Genomic DNA, 20,607 nt, shown 5'->3' with positions numbered 1-20,607 from the left:
TGTTTCTAAGTATATCCCATTGTATAACCTTTTTAGTGAAGATTCTAGGTATTACATTATATATGCACCTTTCACAGTCTACCACAAACACTTTGCCAGTGTGAATGAAATCTTACCTCTCTTTACCCTCTCCCATTTATAATATAATTATCTAAAAAGTTTCCCCTGCATACATTGATAACCATATCGGAAATTGTTCTAATTTTGCCACAATCATGAAATATAATTTAGAAGACTAAAGACTAAAGGAAAGCAAATTATTCTAATTCATAGTTTTACTCTCTTTTTCTTCTTTCCTTCCTGATGTTCCAAGTTTTCTTCTTTTTTCATTTCCCTTCTGTTTACAGAACTTCCTTAAGCCATTATTTGAGGGTAGATCTGCTGACAACAAATTCTTTTAGCTTTCCTTCTCTTGAGAGTGTCTTGATTTCCCCTTTATTCCTCAAGGTTGTTTCCACTGGCCATAGAATTCTGGGTTGACAGTTCTTTTCTCTCATCACTTGAAAAATATTGTGCCACTCCCTTCTGCCTCCATGTTTTCTGATAAGAAATCTAACTTGAATTGTCAAATGAACTGTTTTTCTCCTACAGGTAAGGTGTCATTTTTCTTTGGCTGCTTTCAAAAGTTTTCTTTGTCTTTAGTGCTCAGAAGTTTGATTATGATTTGTTTTGGTATGTATTTCTTTGGGTTCATCCTGTATGGGGTTTTCTCAGCTTCTTGAATATGTATGTTTATGTCTCTTGCCAAATTTGGGAAATTTTTAGTCATTATTATTTATTTTAGTCCCACTCTTTCTCGGACATGAATGTTACATATTTGTTATAGTCCTACAGGTCCCTTTGGCTGTGTTCTTTTTTTTTTTTCCCCCAGTCTATTTTCTCTCTGTTATTCAGATTTGGTAATTTCTATCTTCAAGTTTGCTGAAACATTTCTCTGTCTTCTCCATTTTGCTTTTGAGCCCATCAACTGAGTTTTTTATTTCAGCTTTGGTTTTCCTTTCTATATTCAACTTTTTGCTGAATCTTTTTCCCAAATATGTTCATAAATGCTCGTTAAAGCATTTTTTTATCATAGTTGCTTTAAAAATCTTTGTCAGATAATTATAACATCTAGGTCATCTTGGTGTTGGTATCTACTGATTGTCTTTTCTCATTCAAGTTGAGACTTTCCTGGTTCTTGGTAAGGTGAATGAGTTTTGCTTGAATCCTAGACCTGTTGGACGTTATGTTATGATACTCTGGTTCTTATTTGAATCTTCTGTTTTAGCAGGCCTCCTCTGAAACCACACCAGCAAGAGAAGGTGGATGCCACCTGCTTAGTGCCCAGTGGGGTTGAAGTCCACATTCTCCACTTGGCCTCCATTGACATCGTCATGGGGATAGGAGTGCCTAGTTACTACTACTACACCTCCACTGACAACATGGCAGGGAGAGTCCTTGTTACTGCCGACGGTAAAGTTTCAGCTGCCTGGTTGTCCAACTCTTTTACCACCCTGGTCAGGGGCAGCATGAGGGGTGACTTGCAACAAGCAGGCAGGCAAGGTTGGGGGTCTAGGCTCCACACTCAGCCTTGGCTGTTGGGGGTGGGATGACGTTTGACTTGAGCAGAGGTTTCTGCGAGTTGTCTGTCTTCTGAGGCTGCCCCTTTGCTGAGCCCTTGGCTAGAGGGACTAGGCTTTTCTTGCTGCTTTTATGTCTATGCTGGCTAGCATTTCTGGCATTCAGTCCAGGATACATGAGGCAAAAAGAAAACGCAGGGAACTCACTGCTATGTTGTTCCTTAGATCCTGAGGTCCATGGCCAATCTGCCTTCTTCTCTTCACCTTTCAGAGTCTTCTTATGCTTGTATATATATAATGTTCAGGGATTTTAGCTGTACTTAGTGGGAGGAATAGGGAAATGAACATCTACTCCATCTTTCCAGAAGTGGAAGTCTTAATTTCTTATTTTAATTATACTAACATCACCTAGATTTTGGATCCTTTGATGAAAAAGTTTGTGTTTTGTTTTTGTCCCTAGGATGTACAGTCAAATGACTGTGTTTTAAAGTAACTTGAAAAAGTTACTTTATGCCACCAAAAGAACTATTTTATCTCACTTTTGGGTTTTAGGAGCTGCCTTTTAAATTTAATTTTGATTTATAACTATGTAAAATATTTAATGGATCCTCAATCAAAGGTATGTCAAAAAGTCTAGCTTTGATATCTGTCCCCACCCTACTTCCTCCTCCTTAGGTGACCATTTTTCAAAAAGTATAAACTTTAGCCTCCATTTAAAACAAATAAACAAATATCAATCTATGTATTCATATAACCTCCTTCTTAATCAATTGCTTGCCTACTATATACATTTTTCCCTACCTTGCCTTTTCACTTAATATTGATATATTGGATATATTAAGATATAGAGATATTCCTCATCCTTTTCTCCAGCTGCAGAGTACTCTTTTGAGTAGATGTATTATTGTTTAAATTCAACCAGCACAATAAACAGCCTTGTCCATATAATCTTTTTTTTTTAATTAAAAAAAATTGTTTGCCTGTATAGCTTTGGCCTAGATTACTCAGACCAAGGAAAATTCATATGTAAATTTGCTGGATATTGCCAACAAATACTCCATGGGTGTTATGACAATTTGTATTCCAAGCAGAAATGCAGTAAAGTGCCTATTAACCCAGAACCTCATCAAATGCATTGTTAAACATTTGGATTTTAGTCAATCTAATAGGTGAGATATTGTATCTCAATGTAGTTTTAATTTGTATATCTTTTAAACTGAGCCAGTTTAAGCTTTTTCTTTAAATATGGCTAAGAGCTATTTCTATTTCTTTTTCAGTGAACTGTCTACACTCTACTTGCTTTTCCGTCAGGTTGTTGCCTTTTCTAAACTGTTTCTAATATCTTTTTACATATTAGTGTTATGCACCCATTTTACGTAAAATAAACTGCAAATGTTTTCATAACAATATTTATTAAACATTCACTGTATCAGGGCTTTTTGTGTTACCAGTGACCAAAAAAAAAAGTAACACATACTTTAAAAAAAAATGTGGGAGCTGTATAACTGAAAAGTCCAAAAGTAAGACTGGCTTCAGACAAGACTCAATTCATGGGCTCACAAAACAAGCAGCTGATGTCACCAAAGACTTTTCCTCCCCCTCTATTCTCTTTCATGCCCTTTTAATAATTGCAAAATGGCTGCAGTAGTTCCAGCCCTCACATTCTCACAGGGCCCCACCTAAGAGAAGTGTAAGTGCGCCTACTGGTATTTCCAAGGGGAAATGAAATTTCCTCCTGCCAAATTCCAGCAAATTTCTCCTTGGTTTTCTTTGGCTTGGACTGACTTACATGCCCATTTATGACCATTTGCTGTGACAAGGGAAATAGGATACTGAGGAGATGAATCAAATCATTACCATCCACCCCTGTAGCTAGGGGGTGATTAGGAGTCATTCTCACCCAAATACCATGACTGAGAGTGGGTTAGTGGTGGTTTCCCAAAGGCCATTTGGAGTCTTACTTTTCAATGGAGAATGGTTATTAGATGGCCAAAAAGTAATTCAGTTTCACCTAGGGGGTGTCACATACTGTACCAAACACTAAGAACACAAAGCTAAAACAGCTCTTTGGAAGCTTCTTCATCTACATTCTTTGACGTACTCACTTGACCTGAGGACTCTTCTCCCAATGGCTGTCTCCAGCTTGTTTTTATACATCACATACTCTTTCATTTCTTATATTAATATTCTGTTTCAACATCGTCACAAACTACAACTGAAGCAATACGCAATGTTCCTGGAAAAGCATAGAATTTGGAGTGAGAATCCAGCTTTGAGTTTTCAACACGAGTAATTATGTGATCTTGATCAAGAACATGACTTTTCAGGACCTCATGTCTTCATCAGAAAAGAAAATAATGATTATTATCATCATTATGATTATACATAACATTTAAAAGGCCCTTGCTATGTGCCAGGCTCTGTTTTAAGTACTTTATTTATTTATTTTTGGCTGCACCGCACAGCCCGTGGGATCATAGTTCCCCAATCAGGAATTGAACCCGGGCCCTCAGCAGTGAAAGCGCAGAGTTCCAACCACAGAACCACCAGGGAATTCCCTGTTGTAAGTACTTTAAATGTCTTAAGTCATTGAGGCCTCACAGCAACACTTTCAATAAGAACTTTTATTAGATCCATCTTATATGTAAGGAAGACCAGAGATATATACATTTTTTATTGGAGTATAGTTGCTCTACAATATTGTGTTAGTTTCTACTGTACAGCGAAGTGGATCAGCTATACATATACATATATGCCCTCTTTCTTGGATTTCCTTCTCATTTAGGTCACCACAGAGCATTGAGTAGAGTTCCCTGTGCTATATGGTAGGTTCTCATTAGTTACTTATCTTATACATAGCATCAATAGTGTATATATGTCAATCCCAATCTCTCAATTCATCCCACCCCTCCCTTTGCCCCCTTGGTATCCATATGTTTGTTCTCTCTGTCTGCATTGCAGCACTATTTACGATAGCCAGGACATGGAAGCAACCTAAATGTCCATCAACAGAGGAATGGATAAAGAAGATGTGGTACATATATATACAATTGAATATTACTCAGCCATAAAAAGGAATGAAATTGGGTCATTTGCAGAGACATGGATGGACCTAGAGACTGTCAGACAGAGTGAAGTAAGTCAGAAAGAGAAAAACAAATATCATATCTTAACACATACATGTGTCATCTGAAAAAATGGGTATGGAAGAATAGAGATATTAAGTAACTTGCCCCAGGCCTCCTAGCTTATAAATAGAAGAGCTGATATTTGAATCCACGTTCTCTGACTCCAATTAAACTGTATAAACAGGTGAAATTTCTTAGCACAAAGAAGCTGCTCAATATATGTTACTACCAGTGAACCTAAATAATAATTATTCTACTTCATAGGGTGGTTGTAAAGTTCACATAAGATAAAGTCTGTAGAAATGCTTCATAAAAAGTAATTTGCTGTACAAATATAATATATTATAGTTCTTATTATGATGTCTCCTCCTTTCCTAAATCTCTCCAGACCTTGGGTTAACATCTTCTATGGGCATTCAGTCAGTCTCATTTTTTATTAACGCTTCTATATTTCCAATTAACATAGCTTGTCTTTTGTAAACCCCTCCTCATGTTAAACCCTTTAGCATCTCCTTAATTCTTCCTTTCTGCTCATTTCTTCTCTTGCTGTCAACCTTTTCTCTGTGGGGCTCACATTCCCAGACTTTATGATAATGAGCACATCCTGACTACATCTGCTCTGGTCTCTTACTTTCCTAATATAGTACATGGGAGTTTCAGACCTGGATTAATAGTTGCAGTAACGTTTTATTATTTTTTTTCCTTCTGGAAATGGTATAACTTTTCAATGCTTCTAGAAGACCTCTATATAATTATAGGGCTTTAGTTTCCTTTTGTAGGTATGATTTTGAGTGGTTTTGCAATTTTCTTTAGCATGGTTACTAAGAAATGAGTTCAAAAAATATGTATTTAATACATATTTGATAAATATAATACACAAGGTAAATGCTATACAAGATGCTGATAAAAGATTAGTTTTACATACTTCCCAGAACTATCAGTAGTGAGAGACTTCTAAGGTTGCTACCAAACTGTCAGTCCTTGTAAGAGAAACTTGTCCTCCTGAATTGGTAACTCCCATGCATCTTCTTTCTTTTATTCATTTTGGAGACTCCAGACTCTAGAGAGATTGTGTGTGTGTGTGTGTGTGTGTGTGTGTGTGTGTGTGTGTGCATCTGAGAGAGAAGAGAGAGAGAGAGAGAGAGAGAGGCCTCCTGCAGGGCAATATTACAAACACTTGAAGAATTCTAATGCTAAGAAAACCATTGCAATCAAAAATCAAAATACTCAATATGAAATTCTCTTCATTGAACAGTTTGGGGAAAACTTTAAAATAAGTACATTGTGTTTAAGGAAATAAACCAAGACATAACTGCCATCTTGAAAAGAACATAAAGTCTTGAAACAATGTAAACAGAAATGAAACAAAATCATGTGGATCAATTGATTTCAAGAATCAATTAGACAATTTGAACATCAAACTTACATTAATCCTTGAAATTTTAAAACTGCAGTAGGTGGGATACATTCTAACTTGAAATCTGTAAAAGAGCTAATTAGTGAGTTTGGAAATAGTACTGAGATGCTTACCCAGAATGCAGTCTAGAAAGTAAAAGGGAAAAAAATATTGAGAAGTTAAGAGACATGAAAGATAGATTGAGACGCCTAATATCTAATGTTTAATAAAAACTGCAGAAGCAGAGAAAGGAAGGAATGGTGGTAGGCTACCTTTGAGAATTAATTGCTAGGAATATTCCAGAATATTGATTAAAAACTGAATTTTTAGATCAAAAATTTACCTCTAGAATCAAGCAAGAAATAAAAATACAATAAAAATAAATCCATACCTTGGTCACATAGTGAAAATAAAGAATAAAGAGAAAATCATAAAAATTAGCAAAGGAAAGTTATTGATAGACTGATAGCAAACATCTCATCAACAATGAAGTCCGGAGGCAGTAGAGTAGTATGTTCCAAGTGTGCATGAAAATAACTGTCAATCTAGAATATTACATTCAATCACATTATCCTTTAATATTTAGAGCAAAATCTTAGGTGAAGACTAAAAAACTTTATTTTGACGTTCACTAAAAGATATAACAGTGATCTTTTTTCCTCTAACCCTATCATTCTACTTGAGAAACACTTCTTGGACCATGCTGTCTGCCACTATCTAGATCAGGCTTTATAAGAACTTCTGAGCCTGGGAATTCCTTGGCAGTCCAGTGGTTAGGACTCAGCACTTTCACTGACGAGGGCATGGGTTCAATCCCTGGTTGGGGAACTAAGATCCCGCAAGCTTCACAGCGCAGCCAAAAAAAAACAGAACAAAACAAACAAACAAAAAACTTCTTAACCTTTCTTCCTAGTTCAAATCTCTTCTTATTTCCACTTATTCTACACCTGTCAGACAACTCTTTATAAAATACAGATTTGGTCATATTACTGCCTACCACCCTCCCCCCACCCCCCCCCCCAGACCTCACATAGCTACCCTTTTTCTTTTTTTTTTTCCAGAAGGATATAATCTGTTAAAAAACAAATTTCGAATGAGTAAATTTTGAAGATCGAATCAACTTTATACAATGATTCATGAATTGGGCAGCATCCCAGCTAGCAAGTAGAAAGGCACTCTGAGGACCTGTACAAAATGGAAGGTTTTTAAAGGCAAAAGAGGAGTGAGACAAGGAAGTCAAAAACAAAAGGAAGGATTATTTCAGGCAAGGTCACCTTGTCACCTGAAGATTACCTCATTAGTGTGGATCAGGAAATTCCAGGCCAATCGGTTTAAAATGTCAAGCCTGGAAGATACAGAAACTGTAATTAGGTTAGGTATTAAATCTTGGTTTGCTGATGTGGGGCTGAGCACAAGTGACTCTATTCGGGGCCTGTTGTTTCTTATTTAAAATAAGTCAAAAGTTTTTGACTGAATTTCAATTTAAACCTGAATTTCAAAGTCTCTGCAGATCTTTCTAGTCTCTGTTCCCACTATTTATTTACTCACAGGATCAACTCAAAGGTCGGTGTCAGCCAGGTCTTCTGATTTCAGACCCTAAATAGTGAGAGAACAAGTCATGTTGACTTTATTTTCTGACTTTCTGGAGAATTCACTCTACGTGTATTGCCTAAGCCCTTATATTTTACAGGAAGTCTTCCTGTTAGACACAAAATTATGAGAAATCATAGCAGAGATTTCTGATACGCATTATATTACTAAATGGGCCCAAAGCCCATGAAGAAAATTGGTCCTTCCAATAAATATTCTCCCTATATTACTGCACAGAGTTATTTTCCTGAGGTTTTATGGCAGGGAGTCTTTTATTTGATATTTTCAGAGTTATAGGGTGTTAAGATATTATTCTGCATCCTATACTGTTTTCAAGGTACCTTTTCTGTCTGTCAACTTTTCTTATCTTTATGGCTCCTAATCTTTGTAGCCAGTCTCCATCAACAAAATCAAGCTGCAGAAAATAAACTACAGATAAGGCTCCCTGACATGCTAATGGGATTTTCACTGCTTCCCTTGAATTTTCTATGTCAATAATTTTTGCTGCCAGAAATTTCCTTTTGATCCTCATATCAGAAAATCCTTCCATGTGAATGGCAACTTACCACATTAAAATATTTTAAAAAGCAACTTGTTAGCAATTCATTTTTCCTTTGGATTGTATTGCCTTTCACATATCAGTCATTTTTTATCTTGGGATCACTCTTGGCACTTGTGTAGTTAAGGTGTATTATTTGCTCTATTTTTTTTTTGTCCTTATCAATAACTTATTTCAGTTAATTGGTTTGAGGGCTTATTAAGGTTCCTTCACCCCAGACCATCATGAACACACTATAAACTGAATCCAAAATGTATGCAGTATGGTACTTCTTGGTCCTCAACACCTTCAGTAGATCTTTTTCAAATTTTATTTTAAAATTTGAATAAACTCACTCTCACTTCTTATGTCACCTCTACTCCCTTCAGTGGCTAGGGATTGAGATAAGTGATGGAATTGCTGAGGCTCTGTGTTTACAAAAGTCTTTCGAGGCAGTTCTAGTCTACTGAATTATATTGGAAGTTGTTTGCTATAAAGGTACAGCCAAGGTACCCCACCATGTACCTCTCCTCCAGTGTCCCAGTTCTCGGTTCTCCCTAGCAATCCAACAAGAAGGCTCTTGGTACATCTCAAATCCAATATGTCCCTCACTGAACTTTCTGTCCTCTTTCATTACACATCCACTCCACCTCATAACCTCTCTATTCTCACTATCACCCCCAATCTTGGCCTCCAGAATAAAAGCACTGAAACCCATCTTCAATCTAGTCATACTTACATTTCCAACCTTATTTACCATTGCCCCCTCCATAAACCACATACTCCAACCAAACCGAACCATTGGTTATTCTCTTATGACATCTATTTCTTAGTTCTATTCTCACGCTGCACCTTCAGGAAGTAACTCTATTCTCTCTCCTCCATTTGTTCATGTCCAAATCCTATCCATCCTTAAAAGTGGAGTTCAAATGCCTTGTGCAAAATATTGTGTCTTATAATCCTAGAAGTATCCTCTCTTCTCCAAACTCCTCTGGCATTTTTTCTATATTTTTCTTTCATACATGCCACTTCCTTCTGTAACTTTGGGGGATTGATGAACATACCTTATTTGTCTTAGCAGACTGCAACTTCTTGAGCACTTGATCCATTTCCTTACAAAATCATCTTTTTTTACTCTATACAATGACTGACAAGTACTTTTCACAGAGAAGGGAGGCACTGTCATGCATATTCTTAATTACTTCATGTAATAACTCTATAAGCTCATATTATTTTTGGCCACTTTATAGGTAAGAAAATGTTTCATGGGAGAAGTAACTTGCCCCTTAGATGGGTTAAACAGATATTTAATGATATTGAGTAAATAACTGAGCAAATAGATCACTTCGTGTGAGGTGTAAAGGGATTTTATACTAAAGGAAAGATATGCTTCATCTGCCCAAAAAAGTTCCCAAGCACAGTGGAGAAAGAGATCTGTTCTTGTTTTATTTTGTTTTTGTGAATTGCTTCCATGGGTAAGTGAAATTGCCATGCTTTCCTATCATTTGCTCCTGTGATGATACAAGTGTCACAAAAACACTAAGTCAGTAAGGATAAAGAGAGGTGTAAATTTACATATGCAACCAATTTCCCGTAATGGTTAGACATCACCCCTCTCAGCAATAGTCTTTTGAGTAAGCACTTTTAGCCAGCTGCCAGTCTAGAAAAGAGGCAAACACTTTCTACTTTCTGGAAAAATGCATGAGTCTTCCAACTGAGACTTAGGTATTTTCCTGATGATTACAGATGGGTGAAATGACTGATGGCTTGAATTCATCTTGATGAATTGCAAATTGATGTTCACCATCACACCAGGCTTTCTGAGTGTGGATACCAAACAGAGACGTTTCCCCACTTTTACCTTTTAAAAAAGAGTTACCTACAAAGAGGGGAGAAGTGAGGGGAGACATTACCTGGCAATGGAAAATGCTCCTAGATTCTTCATAGGTATTGCGTTAAGAAGCGTGGCTGAAAGGTTGGCACATCCTGGTCCTTGGACTGGAGATTTGTCAAAGCTGGTTGAGATCTGTGATTTCCTCTAGTCCAATCTCATCATTTTACTACTGGACAAAGTGAAGTGACTTGCCCAAGATTACAAGAAACACAGTGACCGAGGCTCCAGTGTTGCCTCCAAGAGCAGAAAGTAGAGGAAAATTGAAGAAGCTGCTATGTTAACTGTAAGAGAAAACGCTGAAAAATCAGTCAAGCTCAAACCCAGTGTCGGGGATCCTCACATCTCTTCTAGGAAAAGAGCATGACCTTTGCACTAAGAAATACAATAAATTTTCTGGTTCTGCCAATTACTGTATCCTTAAGCAAAGCAGTTTCCTCATTTGTGAAATGTGATTTTTACAGTTATTTCCTTTACAGGGTTGTATGGAGGGTTACAAGAGGTAAAGTATTGAGACAAGGTCTGGGAAGCAGTAAACCATCAATAAATGTTGGTTCTACCTTCGATGAGTTTAAAGTTGAAATTCAAAAAAACAAAAAAAAAACAAAATTAAGGAATTGAAAGAGAAAAAGAAAGCCAAGCAATGTCTTTTTCAATCAGTAGAGTCCTGTGAAGACAATCTGAATCATATTTCGTCTCTTGGACAAATAACAGAGGATATAAAGGAATTAATACAATATAATTTTTTATTAAGTGTTTAAGACGTATTGTCAATCCAAACCTGGCCTTTTTCCCTTTGCCCAGAGAACATTCTAGCCACAATAGAACTTGGAGCATGATCAATCTAATATCTTCAATAGTTTCTGGTGTGTGCATACTTTCACATAACTTTGTCTGAAAGGCTCTCCGTGGAGTCTCTCACCACCTTCATCTAATGGGCAGCAGCTGCCTGGAAACAATCCTTCTATATTACTCACCTTATCAGACCACAATAAAACACCTCCCCTCATTCTACCCTGGGAAGACTATCTGTTCTTTTGCTATTTGTAATGTTGACAGTCCCTTTTAGGGTAGTTTTTCCTACACCAGATGGTTCTGGCTTTTTAGCGTTTTTCACTAACTAGCTAATTCCTCTCTGAGTTTATCTGAATTTTAGTTTGTTTCTTTATGCACAATTTTCTACTCTCTCCTGGCATCCTACTTGGCAGTGATAATGAGAAGCAGCTGTCTGGCCTGGGCAGTGACACAGAGACACTGGTGTCATCATCATGGCTCAAAGCTTGTCATACCCACCTAGCTCAGCCCACTCCTCTTGTTGCTTTTGTAGTCAGATTTCTGATTCAAGCACCATATCAGTTTTTGTACTTTAAAGGGACCATTGTTTTTTTCTGCTGTTCTCCCATTGGATACCCTTTATGGGATATGGGGAAAGGGGGTAGGCAAATGATGTGAGTTTGGTCTCTGTACCTTTGTAATTTTTAGAAAGCTCAGCCTTCCGCCATATCTATTTACCTATCTATGCCTCGTTCTAACTCCTCAATTGCCAGAGTGATTATGATAAATCTCTGAGTCAAACTGATAAAGAAATATTTAATACTAAGAGAAAAAGAATGGAAGAAGTAGCAAAGGTAATTACAAAAAGATCCCAATATTTGATGCCCTAGTGGCTCTAAAATGTAAGATAGTTATCTAGATATTTACTACTCAGTACTGGAATTTAAAGTAGAGATGATGTTAATCAAAAGTATTGACTCATGGACCTTTTTGTCATCTTCTCTATATATTTGATATTGAAGTATAGTAAAATGAAACCACTCAGTGGACTCACAGTTATAAATCCTGGTCTCAAGTTCTGGATCTGGCCTATGTAACTATGTAACCTCGGATTATGCATACACACACATATTTTACATGTATATATGTGTACTATATATATGTATATATATAGCTTGAAAAAATGTACAGCAAAATTATAATTATAATAGATGTTTCAGAGACAAATTGGAATAATTTTTAAAATTCACATGTGAGAAATCACAAATAATGCAACAAAGGGAAAAGTAATTTAAAAAATTTAAATACTCTGAAAATAGTTGTACAGTTGTATGTGTGTCAGAAACTAGCTATTCATCAAGCCCCATTTCTCCTCTTCTTGGGCTCAAAGACAGACTGTACTTCCCAGTATCTCTTGCAGTTAGATCTGGCCATGTGATTAAGTTGGGGTCAATAGTATATGAGTGGAGGGGAGGCGCACCACTTCTAGGCTTGACCCACAAAAACCTCCGCCATGAATCCTTCATTCTCTTACCTCTTCCAGCAAGGACAGCCAACTTGGAAACCACATGTTGCCGATCTATGAAGCATCACTGCCTAGGAGATGCTGCCTGCCAATTAGAACACCTGTTTAAGAATGACACGGGCACGAAATACACTTCTTATTGGGTTAAGCCTGAGATGGGGGGTTTATCAGTTAAAAACAGCAGCAGTGACAGATGGTAAACTCAAGGGGCAGGTTGCCAAGCTGCTGGAAGTGGCATTAGTCTGATATTGATTGGGAAGAGCCCAGTGCTGACAGTTAACTGTGAAAACAGGCCTATATGAGGCTCAGCCAATGACTGGTTGAGACATATCTGGTCAAATCAGCAGTGCCAGCAGGGATAAATTTTGAGGTCCTTAGAGGAGACTTCTGCCAATCCAACAGGCCAGTAAAGATTCCTGAACCATAAACAAACAATTCAGAGGGTTGTGATGATCCCTTTAAAAGAAAATGTTTGCTTCTGGGTATGTCCATTATGGAAAATATTCCTGTGAATTCTACATTAGAATTTGAATACCTGGAAATATCAAGAATGGCAGATTTCAGACTGTCTCCTTTAATTTAGACTCAAATTTTTATATTTCTGTGAAGGCTTAATTGACCATGGAACTAAAATCGTGCACAGCTACCCATCAGCTTTTTTTTTTACCCCATCACACTTTTATCACAATAACAATTTTACAACATAACAGATATAGAAAGCAACCAACATCTCTCCATGAATATTTTCCAGTTCTTGTCCATATGCATTTCAGTTTTACAAAGATATGGTTCTAGCATAGTGTAATTTCGCACTTTCAATTTTTTACTACACATTACAAGATAAGTGCTTTCCCTGTCTTCCCTTTTAACAGCTGCTTAATGTTTCATGGTTTGTATCTGTGAACTCATTAATGATTCAGCCATTGTTGAATGTCTGAGCTACTTTTCTGGTTTAATAATTACAGATAACTGTGAAGTGAAAATATTCATAAATATGAAGTCATCCTTTTTTTAATAGAATAAATTCATCAACACTAGCTAAATATTGACATATGTTGTGAATTTTTAAAATTTATTTATTTATTTATTTATTTTTATTTTTTTATTTTATTTTTTTTTTTGCGTTATGTGGGCCTCTCACTGTCGTGGCCTCTCCCGTTGCGGAGCACAGGCTCCGGACATGCCGGCTCAGCGGCCATGGCCCACGGGCCCAGCCGCTCCGCGGCATGTGGGATCCTCCCGGACCAGGGCACGAACCCGTGTCCCCTGCATCGGCAGGTGGACCCTCAACCACTGCGCCACCAGGGAAGCCCTAAAATTTATTTATTTATGGCTGTGTTGGGTCTTCGTTTCTGTGCGAGGTCTTTCTCTAGGTGTGGCAAGCGGGGGCCGCTCTTCATCGCGGTGTGCGGGTCTCTTACTATCGCGGCCTCTCTTGTTGCGGAGCACGGTCTTCGTGGCACGCGTGCTCAGTAGTTGTGGATCGCGGGCTCCAGACGCACAGGCTCAGTAATTGTGGCTCACGGGCCCAGTTGCTCCGCGGCATCTGGGATCCTCCCAGACCAGGGCTCGAACCCATGTCCCCTGCATTGGCAGGCAGATTCTCAACCACTGCACCACCAGGGAAGCCCTGAAGTCATCCTTTTTTAAGCAGATTTTCCTTGGATAATCTGGAAATCTTGGATTTCCTTGGATAATCCAAGAATGGAATAGAATAAATGTGTTAAGAGATCTTGAGACACAGTACCAAACTGTTTTCCAAAAGGGTAGTACCTATTCATCCAGGCACAGGCAAAGGATTAGATTTCTGAATGACATGTCAAGATCTCTAAATTAGGACCTGGCAATCTCCGTTTTCCATCTGGGTTTTTTTGGACATTTTAAAACCACTCTATGCCATTAGAAACAGTGGCTACCCTTGGGCGAGGAAATGACTGAAGAGGAAGCAAGCAAGGTTCTGTGGCCCTGCTTACGTTCTATTTCTTGATTTGGAAACCGATTAGTCAGATGTGTTCGTTTGTGAAGACTAGGAGAGCAGGACCCTTCAGATTGGAGCACTGTCCTCTATGTACGTCATACATCAATAACTGTCCAAGAGATATGCTGCAGGAATTTCATGAGAATGTCTGTCACATTGCAGAAAGACACACGAACGCTCTGGAACATTTTGCCAGGCACCGCTTTGGATTGGATTGGAATTATCTATATACGTCATGTGTTTTGCTACGTACCATCAAGGATGTTCCAAAGCAGCGAGTCCTGCAGGTGTTAGGAAACTGCCCCGAGTCCCAGATGACCAAACATTCTTTGTTTCCTAAACTTTGGCAGCAGTCTGATGGAGGCACTGTTAGGAAAACCAGATCTGTCAACCTGGAGCTTACTGTTTCTCAAGTTAAACTTTAGGGAACTTACCTGGTGACAAGGCCCAGGAAGGTTAGATAACTGTCCTGAGACCTGCAGCTAACTAGTGGTAGAGCTAGAACTAAACCCAGGCCTCCAGTTTCCCAGAATGGGTTTTTTTTTCCCAACCTTCTCCCCAGCCTGAGACCAGTGTCAGACAAATAGTTGTTGACTGAAGTTCTTCAGTGAACTCCAGCGGGGCCTGGTTTAAGCTCTCGGCCAGTCAGCCTTTTTATTGACAGTCAAAAAATTGAGAAAAGTCCCAGACAAAAATTACAAAAATAAACAGTTTCTGAGTTTAACTAGAATTCACATGCCAGCTAGTGGTCATAAGTCTAAACAGGAACCTAAGATTAGAAAACGTTCCTTCTCCAAAATAAACTCTCCTAGGTCTGGTTCTCTGTGTTGCAAGGCTGTTCCATGTTATTTCATATTTTCCACCTCATTAATTCCAAATGTGAGGCCAACAGAAATTTTATTCATTAAATCCCCAGGAATTTGTTTTACAACCAATTCAACAACTGAGGGTGTAGCCCTTTCCCTTCTCATTGTCTAAGCTCTTATATGTTTTAATAACTCACGCATCATTCCCCATACCGGGTATTAGAGATTTGGCTCTTCAGCAGAGGCAAACTCATTAAAAATTAAAGCTAAACCCAGGGGAAAGATTAGGAGCACAACTGGTGCTTCCAGTGTGGCTGTCTGGTTACTCCACAAACCCTGCTATCTGACGTTGCTCAAGCATCACACTATCACATAGGTGCAAAGTAACAGCAGTGAAATGCAATTAATAACATCCATGAAGACTGAGGCACATCAAAGATTCAATTGGTATTATAACCAAGAACATCCAAATCTGATTTATTTGATCAAAAATTTGTCCAATTGGAAGATTCCAGATTATTCTAGATACAGCTTAGCATTATTACTGCCATACATGTTCTGCCCACAACTCCAGTGAGGGCACGGACAATGACACCCGTCCTGACATTGGGCATCCCTCCATCCCCCTCAGTACACACAGAGCCCATGCATCTTTTAGAGGTCATTGGACTTCCCTAAGGTTAAATGTGGGGCATATATTCTTTAGTGCTTTTATGTTTTCTAAATAGATTACTATGCATCTATACAAAAGAATTATTCCATTTCAGTCTCTAAGAATCACTTTAGTAACACTGTCCCAAACTGGAAAATGATTTTTCTCCATCAAAGTACAGAGGCAACTCACGTTTGACTCAAAAGATTACAATAGGTCCAACCTTTACACTGAACAAATTCTGGATAACTAATAACTTTTACTTTTTGATAGTGATAATGTTTTTTACATAGCACCCTTAAAAGAAAAAATGTTAGACAGTGTGTGCCATAAGCATACAAAAATATTTTTTCTCACTTTTTTAACTCAAAATACACTTGCTATAAAATCGGGTGTCCAATCAGTAGATTTTATATACACAATGTTAATCCCTAAAATAATTGTCTCATACATTTAACAAATCATTATCTCTTGCCAATACCTCTCTTTGTGATTCAAGTCTTCTGAAAAGAAGTTCAGGTTAGAATAAAGATATCTCACTGAATTATATGATTAAGTGATGAAAATCTTATATCTAAATCAAATAATGCCTTGCATTTACAGAGCTGATCTAGAGAACCTGTCACTTAATATTAGTTCCTCACAGATTTAAAATTCCTGTTGCCAGAGCAGACATATTTATATGAGCAAGGAATTGCTTTCCTTTAAAACTCTTAGGTGTAAGAGTGCTTCATTTTGTTAGATACAAATTGTTTTAATTTCATGTATGATAAAAGACAACTGTGTTTTAAGTCTTATCATCCACCCAAATATTTTCTTATTACTATGGTTTAATGTTAACACAACATATATTTTTCTACATGTGTTCTACTTCTGATTGGGATAGAGAAAGTTGTGAGAGACTTTCACCAATTGCTTCCACCACATACTTCCCTTTGCAGGTCCCTGTTTATCTACAACCTGGAATTCAGGTTGAGGTCCACCAAAAAAGAAATTTTGCTCGTCTGTATTAAATGGGATGGCAACGCATTCCCTTGCAAAATCTGATTTCACAAATGAGCAAAATGAGAACCAGGTTCTTTCCACTACGGCATGGTCTATTATTCTTAGACCTGGGTCCTGACTTCCGCATTGGCATTGTTCTTTTATTCCTGAGTATTGTCTGCCTACTCCCTCTCCTTTTGAGTCCCTTGTCTTAGTATGGTTCGTTCAACTTCTAGCACGGAGGCCAAGAGAATCAATCAAGACAAAAGTCAGTAAGTATTTGTGCTTTTAAGACCTGCGGGCCCCTGACTCAGATGCAGTGCCCTCTAGGCATTTCCTCACCAAATCCTGGTCACTTCTATTAGTAACATCAGCAAGCACCCTGGAGCATTACCAGTCACTGGGCACTGGAGCAGACCTGGTGTTCTCCATTCAATTCCCCCGGATGCAATGCCTTGAAGTCTATTCTCATACTCGAGAGACATGATCATTATTAGTCTTTTGATAGAAGCATATTTCATCTTTTCAATAAACAGAGTAGGCTTGTTTTGCCAAATGAAAATAGGAAATTGGCATCATGAGAGTAGAGGTGTTTAAAGTTGAACATCCCTTAAAATGATCCCCAATATGATAGGGGGTGTGGAATCTTTTTAACTCAAATCAAAACCTATTCGTTCGAGTCTACAGTGCATGGGGATTGGCTCTGTGACACATACGTGGATAAATAATTTTCCTCAAAGGTATATGATCTGACGGAAGGTGCTTCCCTCAGGCCCCATGAAAATGCTATCATTGACTGAAATGGAGTTTTAGATAACTTTTAAAAATTATGTCATTATGTGCCTGAATTAGTTTTCTATTGATGTGTAACAGATTACCACACAGTTAGCAGCTTAAAACAAGACCATTTATTACGTCATAGTTCTGAGGGTCAACAGTCAAGGCACAGTAAGACTGGGCTTTCTGCCTAGGATTTTATGAAGCTGAAATCAAGATGTTGACTATGCTCTCATCTGGAACGATGGGTGCTCTTCAAGCTCATTCACATTGTTGGCAGAGTACAGTTCTTTGTGGCTGTAGGACTGAAGTCCTTATCTCTTTGCTGGCTATCAGCTGGGGCCCACTCAACTCTTGGAGACTGCCCACAATTTTACAACAAACAATGGAGATCTTCAGAGCTAGCAATGGAGAATCCCCCTTGTGTCAAATTTCTCTCATTCTTTGAATCTCTTCCGCTAGCAAGAACCCCATCCTTTTTGTTTGTTTGTTTGTTGTTGTGGTGGTGGTGGTACCCAGGCCTCTCACTGCTGTGGCCGCTCCCGTTGCAGAGCACAGGCTCCGGACGCGCAGGCTCAGCGACCATGGCTCACGGGCCCAGCCGCTCCGCGGCACGTGGGATCTTCCCGGACCGGGGCAGGAACCCGTGTTCCCTGCATCGGCAGGCGGACTCCCAACCACTGCACCACCAGGGAAGCCCGAACCCCATCCTTTTTAAGGGCTCACCTGATTACCTGTCAGGTAATAACCTGTCAGGCCCATAAAGGATAATCTCCTATTTTCAGGTCAACAATTACGGGACCTCAATTAATCTGCACTTTTGCAGCAGCACTCAGACCTGTGTTTGATTGAATAACTGGGAAAATCGTGTATATACCAGGAATCTTGGAGGCTATCTTAGAATTCTGCCTATGACAGTGCCAGAATACAAGTGTGTTAAATCATTTTTTACTAGAGGAGGTTGTTTAATCCAAATATTTTCTATCCTACCTTCTTGCATACTTATTTATGGAATTCGATTTTTATTGCTGCCATTATAAATTCCCCCAAACTGATGACTCAAACTTTACAAATATATTATCTTACAGTTCTATAAGTCAGAAGTCTGACACAGGTCTTACTGGGATAAAATTGAGATATCAACAGGGCTGTATTCCTTTCCAAAGGCCTTTTCCAGCTTCTAGAGGCTGCCACATTCTATAGCTCATGGTTCCCTTCCCCCACCTTCTAATCTAACAATGGTCCTTCTCATGCTACCATCTCTCTGGTTGTCTTGCACCAGGGAAACATTCTCTACTTTTAAGGACTCAGGTGATCGATCAGGTTAAGGCCACCTAAATATCCAAAATAACTTCTCCATCTCTAGATTCTTCTCCTAGTCACATCTGTAAAGTCCCTTTTGCCATGTAAAGTCACATTCATAGATTCCAAGGATCAGGGCATGACCTTTTCTAGAGGTCATGATTCTACCTACCTATCTTTCAAAATAGAGGCCTGGGGACCTCTCAGCCCATTTCATTTTTTCTTTTATTTAAACCATATCTTCAAAGACCAAAGAACCATGGCTTAGAAAGCATGTGATACATATATCTAATGGACAGTATATCCTGGAATAGTGGATATTGAGCATTGTATAATGACATGCTTCACAACTGATACAGCATGATAATCCAGCCAAAGATAAGAAAATCTGTCAAAAGATACAAACTTCTGATTATAAGATGAATAAGTTCTGGGGAGCTAATATGCAGCATGATGATTATAGTTAATTATACTGCGTTATATACTTGAAAGTTCCTGAGAGACTAGATCTCAAATGTTCTTATTGCAAAAAAGAAATAGTAATTGTGTAATGTAATGGAAATGTTAGCTAACGCTATGGCGGTGATCATTATTGCAATATGTAAGTGTATTGAATTAACTGATTGTATACCTTCAACTTACACAATGTTACATGTCAATTATGTCTCAATGAAGCTGGAAAAAAAAGAGAAGCTGTGCTTAAGAGGAAGAAAATAAAATTCAGTAATACATGCAATTGAATTTGTGAGCTCCAGCTTTTCCTGAAGTGTGCTTCATGGGGATTAAATTTCTATGGCATTAATAGTTGTTTCACAAGGAGCCATGTACATACCATGAACATACGTTTGGGAAATGTCGAGTTAAGCAAGTTAAACTGATTCCCTCTCCAAGTCCTTAATGTGCTAATGTACATTGTGAATCTGTAAGAGAGTAACATGTGCTCTTATTGGGTCAAAAAAAATTGCTTTTAAAGGGTAAATCGAGTTTGAGAACTGGAGGTGTCTATTTAGTTTGCTGCACATCCTTCTGCTATTGTTTTCAATTGACACTTCATTGCTTGTTTCTCTTCTTTTTATTCTTCCCTTCCTTCCTTATTTGTTTCTTATCCTCCTTTCTTATTTCCCACCTTCATTCCTTCCCTTATTTTTTTAAAAAAATTATTTATTTTATTTATTTATTTTTGGCTGCATTTGGTCTTCATTGCTGTGCACGGGCTTTCTCTAGCTGCGACGAGCGGGGACTACTCTTCGCTGTGGTGCACGGGCTTCTCATTGCAGTGGCTTCTCTTGTTGTGCAGCACAGGCTCTAGGTGTGCGGGCTTCAGTACTTGTGGCACGTGGGCTCAGTAGATGTGACTTGCAGGCTCTAGAGCACAGGCTCAGTAGTTGTGGCGCATGGGCTTAGTTGCTCCGCGGTACGTGGGATATTCCTGGACCAGGGCTTAAACCCATGTCCCCTGCATTGGCAGCTGGATTCTTAACCACTGTGCCACCAGGGAAGCCCCTTCCCTTATTTTTTAACCTAGAGTCATCCCCTAATATAAATGAGACTTAAAATGCATGCAGTTGCAAAAAGGCTTGGTCTGGTTAAAATCAGAAATACAAAGAACTGTTGTTAAGAAAGAAAATGGGAGAAGAAGTTACAAGAGAGGATGATGCTTATTGAATCTTGACATTTTGATTGTGTTTCTCTGATTTATTGGACACA

The 20,607-nt window shown here is 38.4% G+C and overlaps 1 protein-coding gene across 3 annotated transcripts in view; it reads right to left on the bottom strand.

Annotated features, from left to right (window-relative positions):
- FUT10 (fucosyltransferase 10) overlaps positions 1–20,607 on the bottom strand; it is a 267,866-nt gene that overhangs the window by 22,235 nt on the left and 225,024 nt on the right. For all 3 annotated transcript variants that reach the window (XR_013825466.1, XR_013825467.1, XR_013825468.1), the window contains 5 exons: positions 14,633–14,745; positions 12,411–12,502; positions 10,125–10,386; positions 7,377–7,679; positions 3,665–3,795 (listed from right to left, as the gene is read on the bottom strand). The gene's annotated coding sequence lies outside the window, so the exon portion shown is untranslated. The remainder of the gene's footprint in view (positions 1–3,664; positions 3,796–7,376; positions 7,680–10,124; positions 10,387–12,410; positions 12,503–14,632; positions 14,746–20,607) is intronic.

The sequence above is a fragment of the Stenella coeruleoalba genome (genome assembly GCF_951394435.1).
Source record: "Stenella coeruleoalba genome assembly, chromosome: 21".
In the NCBI taxonomy this organism is placed as follows: Eukaryota; Metazoa; Chordata; class Mammalia; order Artiodactyla; family Delphinidae; genus Stenella; species Stenella coeruleoalba.
The sequence above is the reverse complement of the archived record's forward strand: the minus strand, read 5'-3'. Positions and strand labels throughout refer to the sequence as shown.